This window comes from Oreochromis aureus, linkage group 7, assembly GCF_013358895.1.
Source record: "Oreochromis aureus strain Israel breed Guangdong linkage group 7, ZZ_aureus, whole genome shotgun sequence".
In the NCBI taxonomy this organism is placed as follows: Eukaryota; Metazoa; Chordata; class Actinopteri; order Cichliformes; family Cichlidae; genus Oreochromis; species Oreochromis aureus.
In genome coordinates, this window is record NC_052948.1 from 25,658,896 (window position 1) to 25,679,104 (window position 20,209).

General features: G+C 39.2%; 1 long non-coding RNA gene across 2 annotated transcripts; it reads left to right on the forward strand.

The window, feature by feature from the left end:
• Positions 1 to 3,811: 3,811 nt before the first annotated feature.
• LOC120440929 lies at positions 3,812 to 9,199 on the forward strand. 2 transcript variants are annotated; one of them, XR_005613636.1, is made up of 5 exons: positions 3,812 to 3,976; positions 4,127 to 4,178; positions 5,234 to 5,379; positions 5,485 to 5,640; positions 9,135 to 9,199. It is a non-coding gene; the product is annotated as an uncharacterized LOC120440929 (long non-coding RNA). The 2 variants fall into 2 exon arrangements; XR_005613635.1 differs by lacking the exon at positions 3,812 to 3,976 and having other exon boundaries at positions 4,024 to 4,178.
• Positions 9,200 to 20,209: the final 11,010 nt, after the last annotated feature.

A 20,209-nucleotide genomic window follows, 5' to 3' on the forward strand; every position in this document is an offset into this window, starting at 1 on the left:
TAACAGGACTCAAACTTTCCCAAAAGTCCAGCTTGTGTCTCCATTGTTCAAGTTTTCTCCATTTGTGGATAATAACTGTAACCATAGTTACCCAAGCCTCAGCAATGGCTTTGTCCCCCCTGTTCAGACAAATAGATGTCAGTGACTGGCTTTGTTTCTCAGCTGTTTCCTTGGATTATAGCAGTATGTTTTCCTTTTGGGGGATCCTTTAGACTATTTTACTTTGTTGAATAGGTTCTATTTAAGTGATTTTGTCTGTCAAAAAGTCTGTCAATATTCAGGCCTGGCTGTGGTTAGTGAAACTGAACTCATCTGTCCAAAAAAATGTGGTTAATCACAGTTGATTTGTGATTCAACAAGTATTCAATCCAATTTTAATTCTATAGCAGCAAATGGCAATAGCAGTTGCCTCAAGGCCCTTTATACTGTAAGGTAAAGATCCTACAATAATACAGAGAAAACAAAGAAATCCCAACAATCAGACAACCCCCTATGAGCAAGCACTTTGGCAACAGTGGGAAGGAAAAGCTCCCTTTTAACAGGTAGGGCTACCTGTCAAGACAGGATAAAGACATATAGTGAGTAAAAAAGGTGAGTGAAGAAGACTGTAACTACAATATATGTAAATCAACAAAACTAGATCACTTAAGGCTGAACCCATTAGTGAGATCTTGTACACTGTGTTTAGTAACCTAGCGGAGAAAAAACGTTCTGCTTTTCACATCACTGCATCTCTCCAGATTGCCAAGTAGGACCAGATGAGAATGCTATTTGGCAGCAAGGAGCCAGGCTACAGTAAGGACACTTAGCCGATGTCTCCCTAGTGTGATTTGAAGCAATGGGTGACCTGGTGGGATTCTGGTGAGAGGTAATATAAAGCTTTGTCTAATCAGTAAAGTCTTATCTTAAACAAAATGCAATGGAAAAATTCATTACATGAATCAGCATAGCAATTATTCATCTGCTTTGGTGGGAGTAACTAATTAATAATTATATAAATTAATAACCATTAATAATAACCAATGATGAGATTCAGAGCCGTATATAAACACACAGTGTATCATGGGAAGCCTCCAGCCAGTGAGGCCAGTGTGTTTGTATGTGTGTATCATGGCAGGGCCCCTGCTTATATTAGAGACTGTTTGCCCTTTAGCTTTTAAATTTGGCTCAGTGTCTTGCTCATGGACACTTTGGGATGTGCATTTAGTGGACAACCCACACCTCAGAAATGCTCAGAAGGACAGACAGATGGACAGAGAGATGGACAGACATCTCTGATCCTGTCTTGTTTTCTGTGCATCCCCTACTTGCCACTTCTTTAGGGTAATGGCTTGGTTTAATGTTAGCCTATGAGTTAGGGTTATGCAAATAAGGGTCTTGGTTGGAACATGTTGATCAGAAGGATTGTTGAAGCAGGGATATCATGGTTATGTAGGTCATATAAATACATATGCCCCACAGGAGATAGCATGAGTGTTAGAAACTAAAACTGTGAAAGGCAAAACATCATGATTTTTGTCCCAGGTTTGAGTCAGACTTAAATAAAAAAATAAGTAGAAGTTGCTGTTATTGAGTGGTTGGTACCAGTGGGTTTTATTTGGTAATAGTGGGGTAATAAGATGGAAACAAGAAAGTAACAAGAAGGTTCATGCTGTGGTCTATGTACAAAAGCTTGAAAAGCTTTGGGATACAGTGGTCCCTTGTTTATCGCGCGAGTTATGTTCCAAAAATAACCCGCGATAGGTGAACTCCGCGAAGTAGCCAACTTTATTTTTTACAATTATTAGAGATGTTTTAAGGCTGTAAAACCCCACACTACACACTTTATACACTTTTCTCAGACAGGCATGAACATTTTCACGCTTTCCTCTATTGTTTAAACACCCTCAAAGTTCAAACCTTTGTTCAAAGTCCAGTATTATAGGATGAAACCAAAGGCACCCGCGATGACATTGAAGGTGCAAAACGTTTCATTGACATTGCTGTTGTTTGTTGGGGGGAAAACTTACAAACATACAGTACAGCACTTCAGAGTCACACTGCTAGAGATCAAAGATTTATGTAAATTTGACAAGCTGAACGCATTCTGTACTGTACAGGAGACACGGCACGAGATTGATTCACAATGGTCCACAGCCGATCAGGACGCAGAACACAAACTTTTATTCTTTATTCCCATTAGACCCTAATGGAAGTAAAGAAGAGAGGTGTTTATAGTGTGCCACGTTATTCATCTATTAACCTGTAGCCACACCCAGGAAACCAGATGAGTCAGGTTTAATGAATCTGAATGTGAATCAGAGCTCAGTGAGAGACAGAGTGAGACTGAAACAGATAAAAGTGTGCATGTGATCAGGAATGTCAGCTATGTGAGCTGACCTGCAACTGCTCTTAATCCAAAGCTCTTCTGTATGCCTTCATATTTCATGTCTCTCTACTTTTCGTTTTCTTCCTAATTCCACATAACAAATATTCTCCTTCGTGGCTTATTTTTATTATTTCCTTTTAAGTTTTACATTTCTATGTTTCTCTCATGAGTCCTGTCTGATTACTAATACACACATCTAATCTGACCTGCAAACACTTCTGATTTTATTGCTTTTTCGTAAATTTCGCTCAATTAAACAACTCTTTTTTACTCCACTCTTTCCTTTCCTAAAATTCAGCTTCAGGGGTTTCAGTTTAATGTGTTCTTCTTTTTAATGGTTAGTGCTTTTCCTTTTTCTTCTTCACACTCGTTTTTACTTTGGAGACCACTTTTTTTTTTCCAACGATAACATCTGGCATACTTTAGTGAAGTAAGACATGCTTTTAGCAAGGAGTCACACACCTTTTTCTGCAGGTCCTGCTCTTGTATGTCTGATATGTGTGGTATGTCCCAGCTTCAAATGTAAGTTAGTTTTGTGTAATGAGGTGTGACAGGTGGTGATGTTGTAGAACAGGTTTTTATCTGTGTCACGTGGTTTTCTGGTTGGTTTCCAGTGTAACAATACAGGGTGGAGGTCATATGCGCACACATTCCAGCATACAATGGGATGTCACTCAGGCCTCTTAACTGCTAGTCACAATAGGATCTGCATACCAGTGTCTCGGCCTACGTCAGATGATTTCATAATTGCTTTATTAGAAGAACTTTACCCTACTGTTTGTTCAAAAAGGAAAAAAATGGATGAGTTTCAGCCCATACTTCAAAAATCACCGATGCAAGGCAAATCAAAATGAGGATGAGCTTTATTTTTTTGTATTGTTTTATTTTGTTTTTTGTGTGCAAATTTACTCTCAAAAATCGCAGTGATACTCATTTTACATTGTGCTCTGGTCATGCATGCAGCAGGTTCCAGTGTCCTCTTTCAAAAAGCAAATGTTTCCATGTTTTTTAATAAGTAGATTCATGTTACGACTCTGAATTAAGCAGAAATTGAGACTTTTCATTGTAAAATGAAACTGCAACTTCACGAGATATGCGCAGCTTTGATTTGATTACTTTTACTATGTAAGCAGTAACCTAGTGAAAGTTCTTCATCTTTGTATTATAACATTAACACAGCAGTGTTAAAATAATAGTAGCAGTAATTTCCCTGCATGTGCAAACTTATCTTTTTGGAATCAGAATCAGGAAACTTTATTAATGCCTGAGGTAGTAATGTAAAAAGCTGGCAGTTTATTGTCCAAGCTGACGTGGTTGAAGTAACCCAAAATAGCAATGAAGGCACTCCATTCCTGAGTCTGTTACCGGGCCACCACAGAGTGAACAATGTCACATGCAGCTGTGGGGTTAGCAGAGGGAGGAACATAAACAGCCACCAAGATTACATGGGTAAATTCCCTGGGCAAATAACATGGCCTGAGTTCAACAGCGCACAGTTCAATGTCAGAGCAACAAGTCTGCTCTTTCATTGCTATGTGAACAGGGTTACACCATTGGTTGTTAACAAGAACGGCAAGCCCCTCCTCCTTTCTGTTTTCCGCACGTGAGGTATGAATTCAACAAAATTTCCGTTATATTTGAACATAGTAGTGAAAAACGTTTTATACTGCTACAACCTCAGCTAATCTTAGCACAACATAATAAAATGTCATAGACTGGATCATCTATGGCACAATCACTTTTATATTGTCATTTCAGTAACAACGTGGAATCCCTGAAGATGACAAAGAAGGACTTTAGGCCAAAATGTGTAAGTGGCTGGTGATTAGTTCCTCACAGGAGCTAGCACAACTCAGTTGTAAAGAGGGTGCTGCAGCAAAATCCTCCTTGTGGTTGATCTGGTCTCTACACTCATCACACCTGTTACCACCACTTGATTAAATGCATAACGGCAAGAGAAAAATGTATTCAGATAAATCTTCTTAATTGCAAACTTTATTTTGTTTGGTTGTGTTGACTGAATACTTTGGGAATTACATCAACTTAATTTGGTATTTAACTTGAAATTAAATCCCAGTTTTAATGGGTTTAAAGTGAAATTCAAGGTGCAGTTAATTAAATCAGGTAGATAACTGTGTGTTGCACGTTTAAGGTAAGTAACATTTGTTTTACAAATAAGAGTTCTACTAAAGCAATGTTATGAGCAGTAGTGGATTTGTTTATGATGTTACGCTCATGTGCAAATGTTTAGCACTACCACATGTAAGTAATGCTCATGTTTAACACTGTATATAGTCATTCTGAACTTTAGCATAGGAGTGGATAATACTTATGAGAGTATGCTGCTGTAACTAAGAAAAGCATGATTCAAACTTTGCTATTTAATTATATCTAATTTCAGTCACAGACTCTTTTTTGTTTTTTGTTGTTTGTTTTTTTGTTTAAAAGTTAGAAGCCTTCAAACTGTAAATACTTCTGTGAGAAGTATACCTGCTATACATGATGTTACATTGTAAATGATTTTGGTTACGATTGTGAAACAGCTAAATATTGTTCTTGATCTCAAGAGCTGTATGTATCATTATTACTTTTTTAACACATGAAGTTTGGTGAAATATTGTTAATATGATTTTGGCAGTATCATCCTGGAGATACACTATGTGAATCTTACTGACATTAAGACTTTACGTAAGCAATTTGTGTATAGATAAACATTATTAAATATTTTTAAAAATATATTAAATTATAACTGTGGTGGATTATCTGTCTGCAATTTTAAGCAAGTTTAAATTGTGAAGCCTGATATGTGTTTGTAATAATGGTTAATGTTTCTTATAGCAATTTTTCCGTATGTGTTTTCTACAGATAAAAGAAGAGTTCAAGAGAATAACCGCTGTAAGCTTTGAATCTACCTTCATGGCCAAACTTGACCATTAGACCCCAAAACTGATGGATGCAGTTTCATCAAGGGGAGGAGCTAAAGGAGTGAGAGTAAGCAGATGCTTCCTGAGGTATGATAACTGTTTAGACTTTGGTTAACCTCAAAATGCAGTTTGTTGGCAGTCACCCATATAGTTTATACTCATTTTGATACTTTGTCTATTTTTTCTTGACAGCTATGATGGCATTTGAAACAACTTTTCCTAAATTATGAAGGGTCCGTGGTTTTCTCATCCACTTAATTTAAACTCCGGTCAGTCAGTCAAAGAAGAAGAAGTCCAGACCACAAAAAGTCATCACAGATTCATTTTGTTGGACAGTGATTGCTTAAGGTTTGCATAATTTATCCATTCTGTAGCAGTATTTGTCACAGTCTTTACTTATATGCTAATGCAACTGTGTTTTGATATTTCTAAAGAATAATAAAGTAATCAAAAACAGAATAAGTGGAGACCTCAACATTTATGAAAATACAGTTCTGCTCTGTTTAAACTAATGTCAGTGTATAATGGCCTTGAAATTACATTATTATCAACAGTGTGTCAAGATTTTGGTGTCAAGATGAAATAGTTTTTGCACATGCACATATACAGTTAAGCCCATAATTATTCATACCCCTGACAAATTTTGACTTAAAGTTACTTTTGTTCAACCAGCAAGTTCTTTTTTGAGCAGAAATGACACAGGTGTCTCCCCAAAGATAATAAGACGATGTACAAGAGGCATCATTGTGGAAAAAAATATTTCTCAGGTTTTATTTATATTTTAGCAAAAAGTATCATGTCCAGAATTATTCATACCCTTCTCAATAATCAATAGAAAAAAGCCTTTATTGGCTATTACAGCAATCAAACGCTTCCTATACTTGCAGACCAGCTTTTTGCATGTCTCCACAGGCATTTTTGCCCATTCATCTTTAGCAATGAGCTCCAAATCTTTCAGGTTGGAGGGTCTTCTTGCCATCACCCTGATCTTTAGCTCCCTCCACAGATTCTCAATTGGATTCAAGTCAGGACTCTGGCTAGGCCACTGCAAAACGTTAATGTTGGTGTCTGCTAACCATTTCTTCACCACGTTTGCTGTATGTTTTGGGTTATTGTCGTGCTAAAATGTCCACTGGTTCCCAAGGCCAAGTTTTTCTGCAGACTGCCTGATGTTGTTGTTGAGAATCTTCATGTATTGCTCTTTTTTCATGGTGCTGTTTACTGTGATTAGGTTCCCTGGTCCATTGGCTGAAAAACACCCCCAAAGCATTAGGTTCCCACCACCATGTTTGACAGTGGGGATGGTGTTCTTTGGGTTGAAGGCTTCTCCTTTTTTATGCCAAATGATCACAATGAAGGCAACATCATTGTGACCAAATAATTCAATTTTTGTTTCATCTGACCATAACACTGAAGACCAGAAACCTTCTTCTTTGTCCAGATGAGCATTTGCAAAGGCCAAATGAGCTTTTGCATGCCTTAGAAGTGCCTGGAGAAGTGACGTTTTCCTTGGTCTGCATCCGTGGAACCCAACAGTGTCCGTTGGACTGTCTGCCTTGAGACATTGTCACCAGCAGAGCCCAGATTCACCAGAATGGCCTTGGTGGTGATCCTTGGATTCTTTTTCACCTCTCTCACTATTCTCCTGGCCAGCACAGGTGTCACTTTTGGCTTCCGACAACGTCCTCTGAGATTTTCCACAGTGCGGAACATCTTGTATTTTTAATAATACTTTGCACTGTAGCCACTGGAACTTGAAAACATTTGGATATGGCCTTGTAGCCCATTCCTCACTTGTGAGCAGCCACAATGCACAGCTGCAGGTCCTCACTGAGTTCCTTTGTCTTAGCCATGACTGTCCACAGATCACCTGCAGAGAGCTGCTGTTTTTCACCTGTTGAGTTGATCAAAACAGCTATTTCCAATTAATCAGGGTAATTAGGATGCTTTAGAACAGCTTTGACTATTTGGAATGGTATGGAACTTTGGATTTTCCCAGAGACGGTGACAGTTTGTAAAGGGTATGAATAATTCTGGACATGATACTTTTTGCTCAAATGTAAATAAAAGCTGAGAAATATTTTTTTTCCACAATGATGCGTCTTGTACATCATCTTATTATCTTTTGTGAGACGCCTGTGTCATTTCCAGTCAAAAAATAACTTGCTAGTTGAATAAAAGTAACTTTAAGTCAAAATTTGCCAGGGGTATGAATAATTTTGGGCTTAACTGTACAAACCAAACCTGTACAAGTGATACATTTCTTGGCCTCTTGAGGGCACCAACGTCTCAACTAAACAACAGAGGTGGAATTTGAAAAGTGGTCGTGTATTTGTTTGCTTGTTTTCCCTCTTTTGTTGGTTATGAGTCCAGATGGTACACCACGGTTTTTCTCCATGTACAGCACTTCTGTCTCTCTCCAGCATATCTGCCTGCCTGTGTTCCTGTATTTTTAAAAACTCATCCTGCTTTGAGATGTATTTAAGATTTGAACTATAATGTAATTAATAATCTCAAGAACACAAAACAATTGTTTTTAGTATAAATTGAAGATTTCTTTCTCAAAGTCATCAGAGGGCTTTTGAAGTCTTACATGAATTTTGCTGTGATGTCACAAGAGGGTGTGACATTACAACATTGTAGCTCAGTTAGCTTAGCAGACCTGTAATGACCTGAAGTTATGAAAATAATCATAATTGTACATCTTGTTTATGGCTTCTTTCTGATAACTGCAAATACAAACTGGTTACAGTGTGCATTATTGTAAAAAAAAAGTATAATTCAAGTCACAGTTACCTCAAGGCAAGGTAATGTAAATACCCTACAATAATTCATACTAAAATGCTATTATTTTGGCGAAAACTCCCATTTATAACAGGAAGAAACCTCCGGCACAACCAGACTCATTGATGCTGCATCACTTTGAGACAGAATGTTTCTAATTAAAGATGTATTGTGCAAATGGAAGAAATCAGTTCTACATATTTGTTTTATATTAACATTGAAGGATATATCCTGGTCAAAAACAACTTCAAGATTCCTCGTGTGTTACTGGAGACCAAGGTAATACCATTCAAAGTATGTGTCTGGTTATATGCCAAGTTTCTAAGATTTTTTTGAAGTTAGGTATCATCTGCATGGCAGTGAAAATGCATGCTGTTGTTTAATGACATATAAATAATCACTGTAATAAATAGAAAGTGAAGTCTGGTAGGATAAGCATAGAGATGAGTTCACTGCTTCTGTATTGTGATGAGCTTTGAAATGAGCTCTGACTGACATTCTTTAAATAAACCATTCCTCTTCAAGTGATCAGTTAGCTGGGAGATAAAAATGAAGGCTGGAGATTGGCCTATAATTAGCTAAAGCAGCTGGGTTAAGTGATGGCTTTTTAAATAATTGTTTAACTGGTAGCAGCCAGAAAACATTGGTATGTAGTCTATTATTAGAGACAGGTTGATCATATTTAAGATTGCTCAAAAAAGTCCTACCATTAATTAATGCTTTAGTCTTGAAGGAATGGGGTCTAAACAACATGTTGATTGTTGAAGTAATTACTGAAGTTAAGTAAATATCAGTGGTATTAAAAGTACCAGTAGAGAATCGGATGGTGGAGCTTGTGGAAGCGCTTCTGGCAGGCGCGGTGGAGTGGGTCCAATGCCACTGACTGGCCAGCTTTAATGTCACAGTGAGGCTAGCAGAGGATCACTTGGCGGTGTGGCTGGAGCAGCAGGTGGGAAGAGGATGGCTGATCCTGGCTCCGAGGATGATGCTCAGGAACATGTCACAAGCAATGGCCACTGCCGCCTATTAACCCTTTCTCCTCTGCGGTCTCTCCACAGGTCCCGGCAGCTGGAGACACTGGCCCCCACTGATCGGGTTGGCACAAAGGTCGGAGCAGGTGTGTTGGAGGTGCAGGTGACTCAGACATGTTTCCTGGCAATGAAGCTGGGACAGCTGTTCCGGCGCACCGCCACTCCGATAGCTCGCCTCTGGTCCAGGACAGACATACTGCATGCCTGTAAGGTTCCAAGGCAGCCTGTTCTGTGCCTGTGCACTACCTTTAATAGAGGTCCTGTGTGAGCACATTGGCATCGACCTCATTGAGCTGTTTCACTGGAGTGCACAAGGATATCGCGTTGTATTGGTTCTGGTGGATTATGCAATTCAATATCCAGAAGCAGAAGGCAGCTAACAAAGTGTGTAAACTGAAAAGTTGAAAGGACTGTAAATAAACATTGATTGCATGTGTTCAGTTGGGTCGTTCTCCTACAAGATCATAGTAGTATACAGAGCATTGACCTCTCAATATGCTGGTTTACTTGAGGTTCCTAGAGTTTTTAAAAGTAGAAGTAGAGGCAGAGCTTTCAGCTTTCAGACCCCTCCTCCGTGAAACCAGCTCCCAGTTTTGATTCTGGAGAAAGACACGATTAACTTTCCTTTTCGATAAAGCTTATAGTTAGTGCTGGGTTAGGGGTTACAAATGAAATATTTTGAGATGAACAAGGATATGTTAAGTTTGAAAGATGTTTTTCTAAATTTATGCATAAATATTTGGTAAAACATTATCAGATATTAACATATCCTATAAGTAAATAAAGATGTATTCTGTCAAATCCTAAGTATCATAATCAGTCCTGAGCATGATGTCTCTCTTCCTTTTTTCCTTCAGCCTACACTGATAGTGAATTCATGCAATCAATTCCCTAGATATGCCTTCAGTGCAATCCAGTCTGTTCTTAGCATTGATTCTTACTTTTGGAACTGGATAGCTGAAACAAATCACTCTCCAACAGATGGTGAAGGTCAAGGGCCGAGGGTTCTCATGTGAAAAAAGCTCAGTGATACTTTTATAGTTAGCTTATTGTCTTTTTGGTGATCTGACAGAGTGTGAGCAGCAGTCCTGACAGATGCTGGGGGTCGTGGTCTCATGGCTTTCAGGACAGTGTCTTGATAAATTTAATCTGCACTCAGTAATAGGCTTCTCACTGCATTTTGAGGTGTCTTTGAGTGTTGAACCACACAGTACATTGAATTAATAACTGTGACCGTCTGCATGTGGATTGCAGTGCAAAGAGCACTTTTAGTGGTAAATAAGTTTAGAACAAAGAGAATGCAAACATCATTTCTGATTTTTTATTACATTATTCAGTTTAAATCAATTTTATTGACATGGCACTAATTCACAACAAAAGCTGTCTTTATGCAATGTAATTAAGAATCTTGAGGATGTCTGTCTCCTGAATCAAAACTGGGAGCTGGTTTTAACAGGAGGGGCCTGAAAGCTGAAGGCTCTTCCTCCCAAACTCTAATAACCACAAATGCACCAGCAGTCTGAGAGAAAAGTGCAATATTGGCATAAAACGATACCGTGGAGTCTTTGTCTGAATCTGTATTATTGTAGGGTCTTTACATTATGATATAAAGCAACTGTTGTTGTGATTTGGGACGATGCAAATAAAATCAAATTGAATTTTTAATGAGATGGGATCTGGTCATTCAGGACTCTGCCAGTCAGTGAAAGGATTTCAAATTCAAATCTAGATGTAACCGTGAGGCTTGTATTCCCTGTTACTATTCTCACTGCAGCCTTTCAGACACACCTAAATAAAGACTTTCAGGGAGTTTTTTGAAAAACTTGATAATAAATGTTGGCATACATAAATCAGTCTTTGTAATTAGTGTTGTTTAAAAAAGTTAAATTAGGCATGCACAGAGAGTCTGAAGTGAAATAGGGAGAAAGAAGTTAATGACATAATGTGTCATTCTAGACTAGAATAAAATATATAGATAAACTCAAGCAGCACACAGACAGGTTCTACAAATGTTAGTGAAAAATGGGTTGCTCTCAGAGGCTCAGTGAATTCCAGCATTGTACCGTGATAGCTTGTACCAATCTGTCTTGTGTCTTCATCACAGCCTCACTAACTCCCTCTTTGCTTTATAATATTGCCACTAGATGGTGCTGTCAGCTGACTGTAAATATATGCTGCTTTTGTTTGTTCAGAGGAGGTTGGTTGCTGCAGCCATTGTTTGCTTCTCAGCTGTTTTTCTTTTGATTCTGTTTTGTGCTTTTGTTTTTTGTTTGCATTTCCCTCCTCATGTTGAACTTCACTGCATCTCACTTTCCCTTTAAAACCAACTTTTTAAACAGTCACCATTTGTCACCTTCATATGGTGTCATCACAGTACATCTGTATAGTGACAATAAAGGCATTATACGTGTGTGTGTGTGTGTGTGTGTGTGTGTGTGTGTGTGTGTGTGTGTGTGCATAAAATCACTGAAAATTCCTGTAATCCATTACAGAGAATTCCGGACTCTTTTGTTCTGCGGGATGTCAGTTGTCAGCTGCGGCACAGACACTAAAGATGTGCACAGCCTCAGAGAAGAGGAAAAAAAGCTCACCGACAGTCAGCAAACGGTCAGCATGGTGTATTGTGGGACATCCAACTGTTTCTCTGAAGGTGCTAAATTATATCCAAACAGCTCAATAACTGAGAACACCTTGTATTTCCACAATGTGGGCCTCTTTAAATAAAATCAATTACGTTCATGATTTATCAAAAGAAATGTCAGTATCTTGAAAAAAAATGACAGAATTCACCAAACACTGCCTAGACTCTAAGAGAACAGTGGTGTTTTTTTTTTATGAAACCTGCTCCTGTTATAGTGGTTGTAATTTATCTTCAATAAACAAGAAGCAATGGTGATCTGGATATGTCCCTGTAATAACTTTAATAAGAGAAAGGCCCTGTGGCATATCCATTTAGCTCACACAGAAGCACACACCAGATGTGATTTCTGTAGCATAGAAGGTGGCCTTTACTGTTATAATTTCTGAAATCTCTTTCTCTTATTTTTGGCTCTGGGTCCTCGTGGATTCTGTCCTTAATGTCTCTTTCACATGACTCCTACTGTTTTACTTCACTAGCTCTCCTTTCCTTTATAATCCAGCTTCTTTGTTCAGTTGAGTATTGTTTATTAAGCGTCCGAGCATATTGTATTTGGTTGCCAGAGTGTTTCCAAAATAACCTACAACATAATTTGTCAGGACATTTGTCAAGGTTCTTTTTTATTGGGAAAATGATTGCAACATTTAAGTTAGTCTTCTTCTTTTTTTAGGTCTAACATAGACATGATATATAAATCATTCTCTAAGCTCACATTCTATGCACAAAGAGGTTTATACACAGCTTCTGATATATTAGTACAATATTAACACTGATGAAAAACAATTTGAACAGGCTATAGAATTTGTCACAGCACAGAATGAATACTTTTGAAAGTTTCTTAGAATCTTCAGAGTCCAGTAACAGATGAAGGCTGAGGCTTGGATGGAACTCTGACTGAGGAGTCTGTGAGCTGGAGATGGGAAGGAGGTGGGCTGCACAAACAAGAGTCTGAAAGGGAAAATGACAGAGAGCACAGATTAAAACCTTGGAGAGTGGAGGCTAATTGGCTCCAAGGTGGGGAAGAAGATGATTGGACTAATGATGTCTTTTTCTCATTATGGGATATAGTGTGTAGAATTTTGAGGTTAAAAAAAAAAAAAAAAAAAAAAAAAAAGGAATTTAATGAATTTTGGAATAAGACTGTAACATGGCAAAATGTGGGACAAGTGAAGCACTGTGAACACTTTCCAGATGCACTGTAAGTTTATTTAAAAAATTGCCACAGCCGTGACTTGTTTCTTTTTTCTTTTTTTTTTGTTCTTTGCTATAGAAAGAAATCAGCTCGTTTTTTTGTTTTGGATTTAAAAGTTTTAAAGTGTCAAACTCAATTTCATTAAGGCCGTACTGGGAGAAGTGAATGTCATTCATTATTGATCACTCAAAGTGCCCTTACACTTACAGGCCTATTACTCATTCACTGTGCACTTTATCAAGTTTATTTGTCAGATACAACGGCACATCATTACTGCGATCAGACAGAGTTTTCTGGGCCTTCCTCCTACAGCTGTCAGGGGCTGTGACCCAGCTTTTTAAACTATTTAGAATTGTTGATTTCTTTTGTTAAAGTATTGTTTAGTTCGTGTGTTGTTCACAGTTAAGGTTGTAGTTGAGTTATTTTGTGTTTTTGATTACTCATGAGTATTATTTTAGTATTTAGTATTATTATTTAGTGTGTCTTAGTTGAGTCTGGTTTATGTTTCTTCTAGTTCTCTGTGTTTATGAGTTTTTTCCTGTCTTCTGTGTAGTCTGTCTTGTCCTCTATGTTAATCATGTAAGTTATTCCCGTGTCCTCATCTATCTATGTTTCCTGTGTTATTTTGAAAGGTCTAGTGTTTCCATGTTCGCTGTGTTTAGTTTCACTTCCCATGTAACATCACATTCATTTATGTCAGCTGTGTTTCCGCTTCCCTCTTTACCCTTCTGTGTATTTAAGTCCTCTGTCTTCCTCTGCTCAGTGTTGTGTTCAAGTATTTCATGATTCTGTTCAGTTCATGTTCATGCTTGTGGTACAATCTGGTGCTTTCAGTTCATGTGTCAGAGGAGGAAAATAGTAAAGCAGTACTGTGATACAACTTTTGAGGAGTGTAGATATGGACATTACTTTTATTTTTATTCCACAAAAGGACCAGAGCAAGGGAAAGTGTGTCCAGGACAGAAACAACTGTATTATATTGCTAACACAACTTCCACTCTTTACAAGGATATGTACAGACAACAAGCTAATGCAGAGCTAGCCAAGAACACAGGGTGATGATAAAGCTGCCTGTCTGCAACTCCAGTCCAGCAGCTAGACCCTGTGTGGTGCCCAAATTCTTTTGAACCCCTGAAAAAAGATAAGATAAGATAATTCTTTATTGTCATTGCACAGTCATACATAGTATGACTATGTATGACTATGGGGGACTATGTATAAAAAATTCCTAAACAGCTTATGTAATAATTTTGTTTTGTGTCTTCTGTAAAAAAAATGTACAGGTATTTCAATTCAATTTTATTTATACAGCACCAAATCACAACAACAGTCACCTCAAGGTGCTTTATATTGTAAAGTAGACCCTACAATAATACATACATACAAACAGAGGCTACAAACCTCACTGCTCATCATTGCCATGCCTTGTACCATGTTGAAGATCAGCCTCTGGCTAATGGCTGGGCTTTTACATCACTCTGTATACTGGCTTTGTGTTACCGTGTTTTTGGTGCAGATACTTGTGCCAACAGTTTAATAATAATAATGCATTGGATTTATATAGCGCTTTTCAAGGCACCCAAAGCGCTTTACAATGCCATTATTCATTCACTCTCACACACTGGTGGAGGCAAGCTACGGTTGTAGCCACAGCTGCCCTGGGGCAGACTGACAGAAGCGAGGCTGCCATATCGCGCCATCGGCCCCTCTGGCCAACACCAGTAGGCGGTAGGGTAAAGTGTCTTGCCCAAGGACACAACGACCAGGACAGAGAGGCCGGGGATCGAACCGGCGACCTTCCGGTTACAGGTGCCCTTTCCAACCCCCTGAGCCACCGTCGCCCTAATGCAGGTGTTTCTCTTCCAGGCACAGTTCATGCTTACTATACTTACTTACTATGCTTGCTCTTGTCCTTTCTTGCAATAAAAATGACAGTGACAATTTTATTTATATTGCAACTTCCATTACATGAAAACTAACTGTGCTTAACACAGAAAATGAGGAAACATTACAAAGAACTGTACAGGTTTAAGGTAGTAAAAGGGTAAAACAGCACAAATTTAAAACAATTTTAAAGGCAATTCTATAACGATAAAGGATAAACTAATCTCTCAGAGTCAGTTTGAGAATTTTTTAACCTTAGATATATTTTTAAGTGATAGAAAGCAGTTCTGGTAACATTGTTGATGTGATTATCGAAACTGAGATCACTGTACTTAAATCACAAAATTACAAGAAAAATGTAGCTGTAATTAAAGCAATTAAAGTCAAGAATTTGAACAGCCTATTTTTTTCTTGAGTGAAGGAAAATACAGTGAAACAATCTTTTCAAAGGACAATGTATGTCCTAGCAGGACTGTTGCATGCATTGTTAGGACATAAAACTATATCCACATAGTATTACATAGTCAAAGACAGAGAAAAAGAGAATGCAGATCAAGCAGACAGCGTGACAAGTATAGATGTTTCCAGGTACCGGTCTCCACTATGCTGTCATATTGTGAACTAGTGCATTAGCAGTAGTTTTTGATGTGAAATGTGTGGTGAGACTTAGAGTCTTACAGGGTAACTGTGGAATGCTACTTTGGTGCCATGAAGCCAGAATAAGCCACCAGAAAGAGGCTCTAATGCCACTTAATGGGCAATCGTGGTTTGTGTGTGTGTGTGTGTGTATGTGTGTGTGGGGAGTAGGTTGTTGAGGTCTGCTGACTCGTGGGCTTTTGTGGTGAAGGAGCATTAGTAAAAAGGAGAGGAAGCATTTGTGAATCATAAGAACTTCGCAATGGGATTTAAAACAGCCCTGGATGTGTGGTCTGCTTCCATTAACGTGGCTGAATGGGTAGAGATCAAGTCATAAAGTTGGTTTGGGAGTGCATGTGTGTGTGTATGTGCTATGAAACAGGGTTATGAAAGTGTGTGTGTGTGTGTGTGTGTGTGTGTGTGTGTGTGTGTGTGTGGAGGTACAGGAGGACTGCTGACATCAATATAACAACATAAAATCATAAACAGCGGGGATAAAATGCCTCCTATCGATGACTTAAAAGATAAAGTGACCACAGATAATTGGGTTGTCCAGGATTGGTTTACACCTTCATCTGCACTTTGAGCAGTTTAGTAAAAAACAAACAAAAAAAGGATCAATTTAAACAAGGCAGATTGTTTGCCATCTTATCTGAAAATCAGCAAGAAACCAAATACATTAATGGATACAAATTAGGAAATATTGTCCAGTAATGTGCTGAGATAAGAGAAAAAGCCATTAGAAAAGATTAAGTTGTATTTATTTCAAAACCAACCGGCGTTGGGCGTGCTAAAATGCTTGTTTCTCAACTTAAAATGAACAATCATAGTCTGCAGTGAGTGAAGTCACTGAGGCAAAACATCAGATAACACATGGAAATGGGGTAAAATATAAATCTTCTGGCATCCATGCAGTTTGTGCTATTTACTCAGGTCCATAGGATGGACAGCAGTCTCAGCTGAGATTCTCAGTCCTTCATCTTCTCTGCCACCTCCTCCAGCACTTCCAGGGAAACACTGGGGCATTCCAAAGAAGGCCAAAACATGTTTTCTCTCTCATGTGGCCTGGCTCTGTCTCGAGACCTCATCCCAGTGCTTGAAACACTTCACCTGGTAGAAAGGTGAATTCCTCACATTATTTCAACCTCTCCCCGATGCAAACTTTACTTTTTTTTGGCTGGGAACTATGGCTTCAGAAAAATTCGTATTCCTGCTACTTCACACTTGGCTACAAACAGCTCTAGTGAATCTTATAGTGCATCTGAGACATATTCACAGCACTTCACTTGTTCTTTTTTTTTGTCATGTTGCAGCCTTATTCAAAAAATAGGTTAAATTCATTTTTCTCCTCAAAATTCTACACACAATACCCAATAACAACTAAGTTAAGCGTTTGCTTGAAATTCTTGTAAATATTTTCCAGAGGTGCACTGTTCCATCACGCTGCCTATGCTCCACCACTATCGGGGCCAACACCTCCATCAGTAAAGGTACAGGTGTTTGTCTGGGTTCTGAAAAATCAGCCTTCCTACATCCGTGAAGGCCTGTTTTGCGGACAGGCAATCATGGACCAATTGGGCCGCCTGAAGATCACTGCCACCGAATGGAGCTGGAAGATCAGCTTTTCATCTAGACTAAGCAGGTGTATGATGTGGTGGCCAGGTGGCTAAATCCCAGCTCCACGAAAGAGGAAGCTCACCTTCTGGACCTCATCATCTTGGAGCAGTTTGTGGAGGGCCTCCAGGCTGCACGGGGAGTGGGTCTGCTGCCACCGGCCCAGAAGACTGGATTTTGCAATGACGCTGGTGGAGGAACACTTAGCGTTGTGGCCGGAGGAGCCAGTGGAGAGGCCACAAGTGGGAAATTGGTCGATCCCAGCCTAAGGGTGAGGCTCCGTAGTGCATCATCATTGTCATCATTGTGCCCAGCTGTTGCAGAGCAGTGGCTGCTGTTTCTTAATAACCCTTTCTTTTCTGTTGTCTCTCTGCAGATCCCGGTGGCTATGGATACTGCACGCCACCCATCATGAGCCGCAGACTGATCAAGGCAGGAGTCCTAGAGGTGCAGGTGGTTAAGACACATCCGTGAGAATGGCTGCTAATGGAAGTGGGACAGGTGTTCTGGTCTCCGGCCCTCAAAGAACCTCTCCCAGCCCAGGAGAGATGTACAGTGCCCTGATAATGTGCCAGTAGGGTACATGTCAAGCTATGGCGGACTTGGGCTGTGAGCAGACCCTGTTCCACCCAACTCTGGTATGGCCGGGGGCATTGAATGGGCGGAAATCAGATATGTAATTTAGGATATTCACAAATATCCGATAGTGCCAGTGAAAATTAAATACCAGGACAAAACATATAGACTTAAGGATATGGTTAGTTCCTGCCTGGCGCACCCCTTAGTTTTGAAGAGATTGGGGGAGTGTGCTCACAACCAGTAGGGAGGTGTAGTGCTCAGTGATGAGTGAGATCATCCTTTTTTTTTTCTTTTTTTTATAAGATCATCCGACGCTGATTCTGGGGAGGAAGAAATGGTAGGGCCTTCATGGGAGACCCCTTTGGAATCAGTCATGGTCCAATTCTATTGGCTACACATCTGGGGGGATTTTGCTGGTGGTGCCCATCCTGTCACGTGTGTCAGCAGGTGAATCAGCTGGCCATCCCGTGAGTGCCACCAGTTACTGCTGATGGAGAGCCAGTTTGAGCATGCTGGCATGGACCTCATCAGGCCATTTTACAAGAGTGCATGTGGATATTGCTTGATATTAGTTATGTATTATAAACTATACTATATTAGTGCTGGACCTAAATAAAGAAAACTGGGAGGAAGGTTTAAGCCCAGGGAAAAATTAAAATGACACATAGGTGGCCTAACTTAGGTTGGACGGCTACCCAGCCTAAGTCGGGCAATGGAGGTATGTGGTGGGCTGTGGGCTGTGGCTTGGCTACAGGAGAGGGTGGTGCAGTGGGTTCAGGGGCTAGTTCCAGGGGAGGCTGGACGACTAGAGCTAGAGCAACTAGAACTAGTGCTCATTATTTCAGCCATGTCGGAGCAGCCAGAGGCGTGGGCTGAGAAGAGTAACATGGCAAAGCTACATAAAATGTGCACTGTTCCACAACGCAGCCTATGCATCAGTTTCTTTTGTATCACAGATGCTACAAACTTAGGACCTCTTTGTGTGCAGTTTCTGCCATTCTCTCTCCTCAAGCTCCATCAGGTTGAATGGGGTGATACATTCTGTAACACTTGTGGCAACTCAGTTGTGAAGAGAGTGCAGCAGCTGAAACCTCATTCTGGTTGATCTGGTCTCTAGCAGTTTGCTGTGGTCACCAGTATTTTACATGAAAAATCCTGATTTTCTGTAAATAAGTAAATTACCCCAGGTCATGAACAGCTAAATTATTTTAAAAAAAAGAAGTACCAAAAATCTAAATATTGTAAGAAATAAAGACAAAGAAAGGCCTACAATAAACTGCATTTTCTGAAATTGCTTTTTCATAAACATAGGGAAAAAAGCTAGACCTGGAGCTAAAGTGCATGAAAATGAAGCACTGAAATTTTTTTTGAAACCACCAGTTAAAAGCAGGCTGTTTCTGATTGGTGGCAGTTTTTTAACGCCCCCTCTGCCCCAAACATACACACAAACACACACATATATAAACAGGTACATGTCCCAGAACTATAATGTGTGCATACACATTATAGTTATCTGTATTTAATTTTATTTAATTTAATAACTGTACAGTACTCTGTTTTTGGTAACCATTGTCTTTGATGTAAATATGTAAAAATTGTGTATGTTTCTATTCTGTGTCTTGTGCACTGTTTGTTTGTATATGTGTCTTTCTTGCTGCTGTTACACCCAAATTTCCCCTTGTGGGACAATTAAAGGATTATTCTATTCTATTCTATTCTCTCTATTCTATACACATTCAGTGATGTGGTGAATTGTCTTCAGTTTGACCTGTGTAAGATTTCACAGTATAAGATTTGACTGTAGCAAATGGTCACAGGCTTGTTCCATGAATATGTGCTTTGATCATTAAATCATATTGCCCTATGTATATGTGCTGCTGTTCTGTGTGGCCTTTGACCACAGCACAACAAACTACCATGGGTTTTTTTTTTTATGTTGTCAGAAATTGTTGTGGGGCTGAAACGTTTGTTTTGAAGTTCTAATTGGAAACAGCCCGAGGGAATAGTGCACAAAGAGGAAGAGGATGCAGGAAGACGTGAGTATAGGAGGCTGAGCTTGGGGTATACAGTCAAATATGAAATAAATGAAGATGATCCTGGTGGGCATTAAGAACATTAGAAGATGTAGTCTGTGAGAAGAGGAAGAGATAGGCAGTAAGAGCTCTGGATGACGGAGATGCTGATGTTAATTGGGAGATAGAGGGGGAAGGGGCAAAGCTAAGAAAGGAAGGAAGAGGATATAAAAAGGAAAGATGTCAAGTCATATGAAGGCTTTTATGGAGCACAAAGATTGCTGGTGAAACTCCTTTGCAGAGATAACATGATTATTAGATTGATAATATTACAGATATTACAAGGCTGTTACAACAAAAATATCACAAGATAAATTTAATGGAAGAATGTGTATAAACTAATATATGAATCAAAGACACAACATCACGAAAGCTATCCATTATTACAAAAACAAAAGGCTAAAGAAAAAGGACAAACTTATAGACAACAATGGGATGAACTGTGCATTTCCACTTGAAATCAATGTGTATTTCAGTCTTGATACCA